The following is a 13,257-nucleotide window of genomic DNA, read 5'->3' on the forward strand; positions in this document are numbered from 1 at the left end:
GGTTGCTACTAGCTACATCCACGCATATTCACCCTTCTGCCAGACATCCATACGCCACACTTTGTAGACAATGAAAAGTCTCTTACTTTGTTTTATTTGGGGAATTAACTTGGTTGGGTAAGGGACATGGGATGCCCATAGCAACAAAGATCATTGACGTGTGATTCCATTAGATGCGTCACAGTTTTGATAGAGAACAAAAAAATGTCTGACACTAGACTTGATAGTATTCAGTTCCACAGCACCTTTCTTCCTCCTTTCTTCCTCCTGCACACAGCTTGACAACTTTACCTCCGACCACTCTCCCTGTCACATTCCTAGTACTCCCGTCACACCATTATATAGAAACTGGGCCTTACTCTGAATAAGCCCCCAGCATGGATAGAAGATGTAACCGATCAAGGCCTGGGGCCTGCAGTGCCCCCTCATGGCTGTTTCCGGTTAGCCGCTATTACATTAAAGCTGATGGACTACTGATCCCAGCAAGCCTGACTTGCAAATCCTGCCCACCCTCATGGCTCTGCTGAAGTAGGAACGGGGGTCAGTTTATATGGCCATAGTTATGTGTGTAGTAAGACTGATTTAGAATTTCAGCTAAGAATCATATTTCTTGTATTTCATGATTGAAGCTAATTGTGACTTCCCCATCACAGGAATTTGCTACATTCCTCTTTCTGTGCAAAAAGCTTGCTTGCTGACATCATTTAAGACAGATGAAGGAACCGCAATAGCATACTGCAGAGAAACGAGTTTTGTATAAGGCTAAAAATATATATGGTTTTACGGAACTTGTCTGGTTTTAGGATGCATAGGTTGATTTTTAAAAGGTTAGAATGTCTGTTAAAACAGAAGTGTACCGCCTGTTCGCTTGTGACGCAATATGCTGAAAATATATATCTTCACTGTATTCACTGTATCTGACACTCTTGACGTGTAGACACGAGTCGGGTCAGGAGCTTCCATTCTTTTCTGGCCAGAAAGATGGAATAAAATCTCCCATACCAGAGTTCTTTGTCCAACTGTCATTTACCGATATCCTACCTAATACTTGCTACTTTATTTGGTGCATTTGGCCGTGAGGGGGGAATATCGGTGTGACCTGTTGAGACAGGTGGCACTGTTTTCCACCAGACCTACAAGGAGTGGTCCGAGAGGCCAGCCCTGCGGGCTATATCGTAGTCTCAAAAGGCACCTTCTAGAACTGTTATCTAGGAGACTGCGCTGTGTCCCATTTGGTGGCCTGCTGTGGACGACCTTGGTAGCGTCAAAAGGACCTGGGAATCTGAGAAAAAGATAGCTGGAGCTCCAACAGGAACAGGTGAGAGTCTTTTTACTTCTGTTTTTGGATAACAGTCAGACAGCCAGCCAGCCTCTCGATGGATCGAGAGAAGGGAAGCCTGATCACCTTCCGAGAGAGACGTCCGTTCAGATGATTGTGCATCTTTCGGACGAATCCTCAGTCAGTCAGTAATTTTTGGGTGGGAGTGTCTGGTATGATTGATGTGTGTATGAGACATCACTTTGTGGTGAAGTGACCGTGGTGCTCTTCTAAGTGCGGTTCCTGGCCGGGAGACCGCGCCCAGGCCACTGACCGAGGGAAGCGTTGTCTATTGTCCCTACTTGTGTCGAGGATTCAGACCCCTTACTGAATTCTCATCATTTACCCTACCCTCTGTGTCTGTCTTGGTGTCTGTTAGGTTATAAGTATGGGTGGGAAATATAGTGTTGAATCTCCCCTACAATCCATGATCTCCAACTTTAGGAAGGGATTTGCTAAGAACTGCAATTTAAAACTTAGCCCTGAGAAATTGATAACATTGTGTGAGAAAGATTGGCCCCGCTATGGAGCGCGGTGGCCCCCACAAGGAACCCTTGACTTAGAGACCATTGACTGATTATTTGAGAATATTATGCGAGACTCACAGAAACATGACCAAGGCGCATCTTCCAGGAGGACTGTTCGTTCGGATGATTGTGCATCCCTCGAATAAATCCTCAGCCAGTCAGGAGTAGTGTTCGTTCGGATGATTGTGCATCCCTCGAATAAATCCTCAGCCAGTCAGGAGGAATATCCGTCCAGATGATTGTGCATCTCTCGGATAAATCCTCAGCCAGTCAGGAGGAATATCCGTCCAGATGATTGTGCATCTCTCGGATAAATCCTCAGCCAGCCAGTCAGGAGGAATATCCATCCAGATGATTGTGCATCTCTCGGATAAATCCTCAGCCAGCCAGTCAGGAGAAATATCCATCCAGATGATTGTGCATCCCTCGGATAAATCCTCAGCCAGCCAGTCAGGAGGAATATCCGTCCAGATGATTGTGCATCTCTCGGATAAATCCTCAGCCAGTCAGTCAGCTAGGGGAAAACGTCCGTCTGGATGATTGTGCATCCTTTGGACAAATGGGAGATAAAGACCTGCAGTGGATAGAAGCCACAAAAAGAGGAACAGTGTAGCATTATGGTTATGACAAGAGTAGTACCACTGACAAAACAAACAAAACACATATATTCTCAACCCGAAGAGACAGATCAACCTCCCCCGTACGTAGATGAACAGACCTTTAGATAGAGACAGGTCAGAGCCATGTCCAAATGCCCCGTCCAGTAAACAAGGGGACTCAAGTTGTTGTCCACCTACATCAGATTCAGCAAGTTTGTCAATGCCAAATCTCAGTAAATATACTCCGAACCGTAACACTCTGGGTATAGGCAGGACAGAAATAGGGAACTCAGTAGTAGTCAATGGGCTCCCCAATCAAGTGTCCACTTCCACTCCGAGAAATCCTGATGCAAACAGCCGGACCCTTGCCCCATCTTTCAACATACCTCTGCAAATGCCCTTAAGAGAACAGGCGGTAGAGGAACATGGGACTTTAGTTTACACCCCTTTTTACCACAACAGATTTACTGAACTGGAAGATTCATAACCCTGCCTACTCTGAGAAGCCCCAAGCCATCACAGATTTGCTCCGATCAATAACTCAGACCCATAACCCCACTTGGTCGGACTGCCAGCAACTTTTATTGACCCTTTTTAATACTGAGGAGAAACACAGAATTAACCAAGCAGTGCAGAAGTATAAAGGCAAAAGACCCTTCCTATTAGAAAGACTTTGTAGTTTTGGGGGGCATCAAGGCCAACATCAGTTCCTGTACATGCCGGATTCCCCTATTCCCTTGCTGGGCAGAGACTTACTTGCTAAACTCAGAGCATACATATACTTCCAATCTGACGGACAGGCTATCCTAAAATTGCCCCATCCCTTTGAAGCCCGCATACTGCAAGACATCCCAGGACTATGGGCAGAAGACAAGCCACCAGGATAAGCCAGACACATTTCCCTAATCCTTATTGAATTAAAATCAGGAGCCACTCCAGTCAGCCTGAAACAGTACCCAGTCCCTCTAAAAGCCCTAGTAGGAATACAAAAGTACTTAAACAAATTCCTACACTATGGAATTCTAAAACCCTGTCAGTCTCCGTGGAATACACCTCTACTCCCAGTGCAGAAACCCGAAACAGCTCACTGTTGTCCTGTTCAAGACCTCAGAGAGGTCAATCAGGCTGTAATGACCATGCACCCAGCGGTCACTAATGAACTGTTATAATTACTGTGGGAGGCAGGTTATAAGGTGTCCCGGAGAAAGGTGCAATTTTGACAAGAGACTGTAAAGTACCTGGGATTCAGAGTATCACAAGGACAGAGACAATTGGGAGAAGGCAGGAAAGAAGCTGTTTGTCAGATTCCCACCCCGACTACCAGACAGCAAGTACGTGAATTCCTGGGGGTGGCAGGATTCTGCTGAATCTGGATACCGGACTTTGCCACAAAAGCCAGACCCCTCTATGAATCCAGAAAGGGGGGAGAAAATGAACCCTTCCAATGGGGAGAACAGCAAAACAGAGCATTAAGACATTAAGGTCTCCCTAATGCAGGCTCCTGCGCTAGGCTTGCCAGATAGCCAAAAAGTCTTCTATTTGTATGTCAGTGAAAAACAAGGAATAGCAGTAGGAGTCCTGACACAATACTCTGGGTCTTGGCAGCGCCCTGTAGCACACCTTTCAAAACAACTGGACATTGTAGCTCAGGGATGGTCATCCTGCCTGCGGGCCATCGCAGCAACAGCCCTCCTTGTGGCTGAAGCTGACAAGTTGTCATTGGGTCAGGAGACTTATGTCCGAGTCCCACACCAAATACAGGCATTAATGGATTATAATGGAAATCACTGGTTTACTAACAGTCGAATGGTTAAATATCAAGCTATGCTGTGTGAAAATCCTCGTATCCACTTAGAGACTGTAAACACTTTAAACCCAGCCACTCTGCTCCCCACCTCACAGGAACCCCTAACTCATGACAGTCTCCAGGTAATGAATACCAGACTTGAAAGACAGCCCCTTGGAAAATCCAAACGTTGAGTACTTTACTGATGGAAGCAGTTTTGTAAAAGATGTTTATCCCCAGATATAGGCTCAGACAATGGCCCTGCCTTTGTTCACAAGTGCCTCCAGGAATTAGCAACAGCACTTAAGATTACTTGGAAACTACACACTGCATTTAGGCCCCAAAGCTCTGGAAAAGTTGAACGAATGAACCGCACGCTCAAGTCATAACTGGCCAAGCTCTGTCAGGAAATGCAAATGAAATGGACCTTGATGTTGCCCATTGCTTTACTGAGAATTCGGAGTACCCCAACAAAGAGGACAAATCTGTCCCCTTTAAGGTACTGTATGGTTAGGGTGGCCACGTGTCCCGGATTGCCCGGGATTGTCCCTTATTTAAGATATTTGTCCCGTGTCCCGGGTACCTTCATTCCGGGACAATACAGCATCCCGGAATGAAAAAAAAACACACCGCCGGCGGCTGGCACTCCATCTCCGAGTCTGTGACTGCCTGCCACCCTTATCACAGACTCAGTATATACACACAACAAGTAGCGCAGCTTAGCTCAAGTGCCTTAACTGGTTGCTAGGCTAGGGCCGCCCGCCCCGCGTCTAGCAACCAGTGACGTCAGCTGGCACGTGGAGTCAGTGCAGTGGGCTCTCTGGGCACCCGCACGGCACGGCGGCGACGGTGCAGTGCGCACTCTAGCCTCTACACTCTAGCCTCTACACGCTACGGGCGGGCCTACGGCTGAGCAGAGCAGCGCGCCTGAGAGAGAGAGCAGCCGCCACTGCCAGCCTGAGTGCCAGTGTCAGTGAGTCCACTAGCCTGCCCTGTGCGCGCCGCCCAGCCCCAGTCAGTGACAGTGGTGGAACGGAAGGTGCCTGCCGTGCCGCTGCCAGTGACCACCAGTCCCGGAGCGCCGAGCCGACTACAGCAGCTACTCCAGCAGCCGCACATTGATTGCCACTGCAGTGCCAGCCAGCAAGCAACCCTCGCCTGAGTCCTCCCTCCGGCTCCCTCCCGCCCACGAGGTCCGCCCGCCAGAGATACTACAGGTTAGTGTAACTTCCACAGCACACTACCTAGTGAGCAATGCACACACTCCCTCTCAAATCTGCTGCTGTCCCCAGACCCCCACCCCCCTCAGTTCTGCTGCTGTCCCCAGACCCCCACCACCCTCAGTTCTGCTGCTGTCCCCAGACCCCCACCCCCCTCAGTTCTGCTGCTGTCCCCAGACCCCCACCCCCCTCAGTTCTGCTGCTGTCCCCCACCCCCCTCAGATCTGCTGCTGTCTCCCACACTCCCCCTCAGTTCTGCTGCTCTCCCCCTCCATCTTTCCTCCATGTCCCCCTCCGTTCTGCTGCTGTCCCCCTCCGTTCTTCCTCTGTGTCCTCCTCTGTTCTTCCTCCGTGTCCCCCTCCATTCTGCTGCTGTCCCCCTCCATTCTTCCTCCGTGTCCCCCTCCATTCTTCCTCCGTGTCCCCCTCCTTTCTTCCTCCGTGTCCCCCTCTGTTCTTCCTCCGTGTCCCCCTCCATTCTACTGCTGTCCCCCTCCGTTCTTCCTCTGTGTCCCCCTCCGTTCTTCCTCTGTGTCCCCCTCCGTTCTTCCTCTGTGTCCCCCTCCGTTCTTCCTCTGTGCCCCCCTCCGTTCTTCCTCTGTGCCCCCCTCCGTTCTTCCTCTGTGTCCCCCTCCTTTCTTCCTCTATGTCCCCCTCCGTTCTTCCTCTGTGTCCCCCTCCGTTCTTCCTCTGTGTCCCCCTCCTTTCTTCCTCTGTGTCCCCCTCCGTTCTTCCTCTGTGTCCCCCTCCGTTCTTCCTCTGTGTCCCCCTCCGTTCTTCCTCTGTGTCCCCCTCCGTTCTTCCTCCGTGTCCCCCTCCGTTCTTCCTCCATGTCCCCCTCCGTTCTTCCTCCGTGTCCCCCTCCATTCTTCCTCTGTGTCCCCCTCCATTCTTCCTCTGTGTCCCCCTCCATTCTTCCTCTGTGTCCCCCTCCATTCTTCCTCTGTGTCCCCCTCCTTTCTTCCTCCGTGTCCCCCTCTGTTCTTCCTCCATGTCCCCCTCCATTCTGCTGCTGTCCCCCTCTGTTCTTCCTCTGTGTCCCCCTCCGTTCTTCCTCTGTGTCCCCCTCCGTTCTTCCTCTGTGTCCCCCTCCGTTCTTCCTCTGTGTCCCCCTCCGTTCTTCCTCCGTGTCCCCCTCCGTTCTTCCTCCGTGTCCCCCTCCGTTCTTCCTCTGTGTCCCCCTCCATTCTTCCTCTGTGTCCCCCTCCATTCTTCCTCTGTGTCCCCCTCCATTCTTCCTCTGTGTCCCCCTCCATTCTTCCTCTGTGTCCCCCTCCATTCTTCCTCTGTGTCCCCCTCCATTCTTCCTCTGTGTCCCCCTCCTTTCTTCCTCCGTGTCCCCCTCTGTTCTTCCTCCATGTCCCCCTCCATTCTGCTGCTGTCCCCCTCTGTTCTTCCTCTGTGTCCCCCTCCTTTCTTCCTCCGTGTCCCCCTCTGTTCTTCCTCCGTGTTCCCCTCCATTCTGCTGCTGTCCCCCTCCGTTCTTCCTCTGTGTCCCCCTCCATTCTTCCTCTGTGTCCCCCTCCTTCCTTCCTCCGTGTCCCCCTCCGTTCTTCCTCCGTGTCCCCCTCCGTTCTTCCTCCGTGTCCCCCTCCGTTCTTCCTCTGTGTCCCCCTCCATTCTTCCTCTGTGTCCCCTTCCATTCTTCCTCTGTGTCCCCCTCCATTCTTCCTCTGTGTCCCCCTCCTTTCTTCCTCCGTGTCCCCCTCTGTTCTTCCTCCATGTCCCCCTCCATTCTGCTGCTGTCCCCCTCTGTTCTTCCTCTGTGTCCCCCTCCGTTCTTCCTCCGTGTTCCCCTCTGTTCTTCCTCCATGTCCCCCTCCATTCTGCTGCTGTCCCCCTCTGTTCTTCCTCTGTGTCCCCTCCGTTCTTCCTCTGTGTCCCCCTCCGTTCTTCCTCTGTGTCCCCCTCCATTCTTCCTCTGTGTCCCCCTCTGTAATGGAAATTTGTAAGTTCTGTATATAATTGTATTGTATTTTGTATGTATTGCACACTGCCCTCACTGTGCAACAGCACTAATAATGTTTTCAGTAAATGTTTACATTCTTTCGAGTCCTGATTAGAATAAGCCTGCCTATGTAACGCCCCTTGTTACGATAAACCTACAATTGTAATATTAATGTGATACCTACGTAATCATGTGCATAAAAACCTTCAATTGCGTCATAATAAAGCAGAACAGTAATTTGGAAAGATGCTGAGCGTATCTTTTGTGTCTGTTCCCTACTGCAGTAGTTATTATTAATTTGGAACCACTAATCAATATGAGGATAGGAGTTGCCTATCATCAATTCAACCGAGTCAGCATGGCGAGCTTTGCCTTAGGAGGGGATTCCAGGTGACCCTGAGTATCCGAAACGAGGAGCTTGAGACGATCCGGGAATTTCTGATAATCAGCCGGCTGAGGTAAGCCTTTTGCTTACATTTGAGTTATCAGACTTCCTTGATCGGTAAGGCATTTTCGGGACAAAGGGTACCTATTTTACTCCCCTTAATCGAACTGTATTGATTGGTGGTTATATGTTATGTTGTCCCTGTCTACTGTCCATCGGAGTGTTATAAATAAGAAAGGGAAGAATAGTACTGTTCACAGGTATATGTACTACATCTGCTAGATAAAGTAGTTTAGAGGCAAGAGGGTATAGGCACAAGTAGAGAAGAGAGAAGACTGGCCAGTCATTATGGGCATTGAATTAAGTAAGGGAATGAAGGGTAAGAGACCCTCAAAAATGCCCAGCGCAAGAGGAGCGCTATATATGAACCGAAGGTGCGGTTCCGCCTATACTGAGCCCCTAGATTAATGGTTAGAGTGGACAGGGATCCACAATGGGTAACTGGGTTACCAAGGTCCACAGGGACTAAGAATCATGCAGAGTAAACAGCTAGAGAAACAGCTATCTATGTGAGCAGGATGGATCAAGGGTGACATTAGAACTAGACAGAAAGGGACATTTTCATGTTAAGTTGTGGGATGAATTTGGGGTCAGGCACTACAACTAGTAAAAGTCAGAAACAGAGAAATGAGAGGTAAAACAGAATACTTTATATGTTGTCAGAGAGGGAAGATGGGATGAGCACTGTGGCTCCCCATCTGATCATAGAATCATAGAAGCTAGATATAAAAGTTATTTAAACAAAATAAGGAAAGCAGAATTTAGGCAGGGAAATATTAAAGAATTAAAAGAAAGTGAGAGAATGATATGCATGTGTTGTGTACAAATGGGAAAAATGTAAGCGATTTTAGAGAGATATTGGTGTATGTGTGTGCGAATGCTGGGACCTTTAGTTCTATTGCTTGTGTGTGTCATGTATGCAGATGTGACCCCCTCCTTTGTGCTCTCCTGAAAGAATGTGGTCAGTGATAAGCTGGAAGGACACCATGCCAATTTCTGTTTTTTAGACAAAACATTTATAACAAAATGTGCCGTGTTAACGAATCTAATGGTAAACAATGTGATCACAATTATTTTGAATCTGTTTTCCAAACATGGTAAAATGAAGGTTACATTTAACCGTGTATTACACAAATTGAATATCCTTTGATAGTGGAAACAGTGCATTTAAAAAAGGGAAATTAAGTAAAATTAAGTAGTAATGAGTATTAATTTCTAATATGAGTTTAACAATTATATAGATATAATGAAACTGGTTTAGACAACCTTTGGTTGGAAATGAAATCGAGGTTAATGGGGAAATTTGTAATGAATGAGATTAGTTTAGATTAAGATAACAATTTTGTAATTTTACATTTATTCAATAAGCCCTTATTGAGAAAAAAAAAAGATTAAGATGAGGTTGTTATTTGGAATACAGCTGCCATAATATTTAACAAAGCCAAGATGGATGGGATACATAAGAAGTTTTTCTACAAAAATGAAATTTCAAGGTTCTTGATAATAACTTGATGTCAGTCCATGATGTGAGAGTTGTTATAAATAAAATTTAAATATAACAGACCCATCACATCAAGTCCACACACCCTGTTAGGATAGATGCCACCTGCAGCCAGTTGTTTTATAGTTTTTGATGCTTTCTGGTCCATCATACAGATTCTTGGTCCTTTTGTTTTTATTTATTTTTTATTTTTGAAATCCAAAGCAGAATGTGTGGATTGTGAAATGATGTGCCCCTTTTTCTTGTAAGTACTGTGGTATAAGCAGAAGAATATTTTGGATTTATGGACATCTCTCCATGACCACAGGGTATTGTTATCATTTATTATAATATTGCCAGGAAGAAGTTGTCTTTTGAAACATGAAACTGGAGTTCTTACACAAATAGTGTGATAGAAAACAAGACATTGTAATATATTTATGGAAGCTGGACCCAGTAATGAAGGGTTCACCCCGATATATCAGAGCTGTAGCTTTTATGCAAAGGTGCTATTAGACAAAGTTAGATATTGTTTTGGTTAATGGTCCGACATTCTGTGCAGCAAATATACAGCTAACTAAATGTTTGTTTAATGAAAGGTTTAAAATATGAGTTTGTTTATGTACAAATCTAACAATGAAAAATGCGTACATTTATTCAAAAGAAAGGAAAAGACACATGTGTTAAATTGATGGTGTAGGAATCAGCTGCTGTGAGCCCAGTGCAGGACACACTCCCTGAAGACCCAGATATTACATTTTTTGTAGATTTGAGTATGCAGTTTATCACCCAGAAGGATACTCTGTATTCAAAGTCATTGGATCCTTTTTGCCCAGCTCAAGAAGCAGAGCTCCATGTTTTAGCAAAGCCTGTGAGCTGTAAAAAGAGTGTATATTTATATAGATAGTCGAGATATAGAGAGCTTTTGGTTCCATTTAAAGGGCCAGAAGTTTGTTTTTACTTCGGCAGGTAAACCAATAAAGCATGCTAAGTTAATTTGATCGGCTGTTTTCAGCCTTCCAGGTTCTTGCTGAGGTAGCCATATTAACTTTCACACATGGAAGCAGACCAGGTGACTAAGGATGCTGCATTTACAGCCCCGGACACTTGATGGGTCTGTGCAACTCACAGATTCCACCCTAGTTCTGGCCCAGTATAGCTGGGATTAATAATTCAACTTTAAGGACCCCAGAACGAGAAGAACAAGTGGTCCACAGGGGGCAACTTCTTATGAAACAGGACTTTGGAAAAGGTGATCATTTATGTCTGCCAGCCACTCTTTTCCCTTCAGCTTGACACATGGACCATGTCATCAGTCACAAGCAGTTATGGCTGCCTTAGTAAATGAGCATGGGATAGAGCCAGGGTTCTCCACAGTTGTTTTTATAACATACCACTTCTTGTTTTACCTGTTACCAAAGGTGTTACCAAAAGCTGAACATCCCTTCCAGAGATTACAAAAAGATATATCCAGATGCCCAAGTCAGGATCTTACGAGTATGCATTTTGTCTGTATGGACATGTTTTTTGGATGTCCAGTGGCAAATGCTACTGCAAAGGCCACAGTAAAAAGTGTTATCAGAAGTAGTTTGTAAGTACAGAGTGCCAGGGAGTACAGAGAGTAACAGAGGAAATCAATTTTTATAGGAGAGTCCTTACTAGAAGTTTTGAGGTTTTATTTTTACACCCCCTACTGTCTACAATGTAGCGGACAAAGTAGAGTAAGAAACTAGAAAACTTTTGCCTGAATGTTTTCTTATATTTTATGAAGCCCCTAAGGGGGATGTTGGACTCTCTCCCTATGGGATTTGGTTTGGGAGTGTGTTACTCACTTGCTTATATTTTGTCTCAGCAGCTGAAGTCCTTCATTCGGATCTCACAGAGAATGTTGCTGATCTTTTAAGGTTTTTTACAAACTCATTTATGTGTTTTCTCCCTAATTCCAGATCCTAAAAGTTTGGAAGGATCTAAAACTAAAGCCAGGTGACTTTTGGATTGTTAAGAGACATTTATATATAAGGAAATGTTTGGAGACTCAATACAGCATCTATTTCATGTACAGTTTTTGCAAAACTTGAAGGAAAAGTCACCTGGATCCACACCAGACACTGCAAAAATGACTAAATTAAAGAAATCTCTGTTTGATTTGTTTCCCTCTTGTGATCACAGTCTAGGGTACTTTTTAATTCAGTTACTTTAATTGTAAGGGATATATATATTTGAAAAGTAGTTCAGCCAAGTTGAAGTCATATTTGTCTTTTGTGCGTCTTCCATTTCATGTAGAATTGTCTGTGTTTACATATGCTGATAAGTCAGCATGCCAACAATTAAGCTAGAAGGCCATTCTGGCCACAGGAGTGTACAGCCAGTACTCTGTAAATATGTTTTATCAATCATTTGTTTTTCACAATGAAAAGTCATTTTGGTAATGAAAAAGTTGCTTAGCTATTATTTTCTCCACAATGGAGTTTTTGGCTTCTTTGGCCAGGACTACCTCCACCTAAGCGTGTGGAGGTTCCAGGTTAAAGGTGATAGCAGGTATGGTTAGTGATCAAAATATTGATCAAAAGAGGGGAGACTGTAATGGAAATTTGTAAGTTCTGTATATAATTGTATTGTATTTTGTATGTATTGCACACTGCCCTCACTGTGCAACAGCACTAATAATGTTTTCAGTAAATGTTTACATTCTTTCGAGTCCTGATTAGAATAAGCCTGCCTATGTAACGCCCCTTGTTACGATAAACCTACAATTGTAATATTAATGTGATACCTACGTAATCATGTGCATAAAAACCTTCAATTGCGTCATAATAAAGCAGAACAGTAATTTGGAAAGATGCTGAGCGTATCTTTTGTGTCTGTTCCCTACTGCAGTAGTTATTATTAATTTGGAACCACTAATCAATATGAGGATAGGAGTTGCCTATCATCAATTCAACCGAGTCACCCTCCATTCTTCCTCTGTGTCCCCCTCCATTCTTCCTCTGTGTCCCCCTCCTTTCTTCCTCCGTGTCCCCCTCTGTTCTTCCTCCGTGTTCCCCTCCATTCTGCTGCTGTCCCCCTCTGTTCTTCCTCCGTGTCCCCCTCTGTTCTTCCTCCGTGTCCCCCTCCATTCTTCCTCTGTGTCCCCCTCCGTTCTTCCTCTGTGTCCCCCTCCGTTCTTCCTCTGTGTCCCCCTCCGTTCTTCCTCTGTGTCCCTCTCCGTTCTTCCTCTGTGTCCCCCTCCATTCTTCCTCTGTGTCCCCCTCCATTCTTCCTCTGTGTCCCCCTCCTTTCTTCCTCCGTGTCCCCCTCCTTTCTTCCTCCGTGTCCCCCTCTGTTCTTCCTCTGTGTCCCCCTCCATTCTGCTGCTGTCCCCCTCCGTTCTTCCTCTGTGTCCCCCTCCGTTCTTCCTCTGTGTCCCCTTCCGTTCTTCCTCTGTGTCCTCCTCCGTTCTTCCTCTGTGTCCCCCTCCGTTCTTCCTCCGTGTCCCCCTCCGTTCTTCCTCCGTGTCCCCCTCCGTTCTTCCTCTGTGTCCCCCTCCATTCTTCCTCTGTGTCCCCCTCCATTCTTCCTCTGTGTCCCCCTCCTTTCTTCCTCCGTGTCCCCCTCTGTTCTTCCTCCATGTCCCCCTCCATTCTGCTGCTGTCCCCCTCTGTTCTTCCTCTGTGTCCCCCTCCGTTCTTCCTCTGTGTCCCCCTCCGTTCTTCCTCTGTGTCCCCCTCCGTTCTTCCTCTGTGTCCCCCTCCATTCTTCCTCTGTGTCCCCCTCCATTCTTCCTCTGTGTCCCCCTCCTTTCTTCCTCCGTGTCCCCCTCTGTTCTTCCTCCATGTCCCCCTCCATTCTGCTGCTGTCCCCCTCTGTTCTTCCTCTGTGTCCCCCTCCATTCTTCCTCTGTGTCCCCCTCCATTCTTCCTCTGTGTCCCCCTCCATTCTTCCTCTGTGTCCCCCT

The 13,257-nt window shown here is 46.6% G+C and overlaps 1 protein-coding gene across 1 annotated transcript in view; it reads left to right on the top strand.

The window, feature by feature from the left end:
* LOC141145617 (NACHT, LRR and PYD domains-containing protein 1a-like) overlaps nt 1-13,257 on the top strand; it is a 361,842-nt gene that overhangs the window by 234,364 nt on the left and 114,221 nt on the right. The gene's annotated exons all lie outside the window — the stretch shown is intronic.

The sequence above is a fragment of the Aquarana catesbeiana genome, linkage group LG05 (genome assembly GCF_042186555.1).
Source record: "Aquarana catesbeiana isolate 2022-GZ linkage group LG05, ASM4218655v1, whole genome shotgun sequence".
Lineage (NCBI taxonomy): Eukaryota > Metazoa > Chordata > Amphibia > Anura > Ranidae > Aquarana > Aquarana catesbeiana.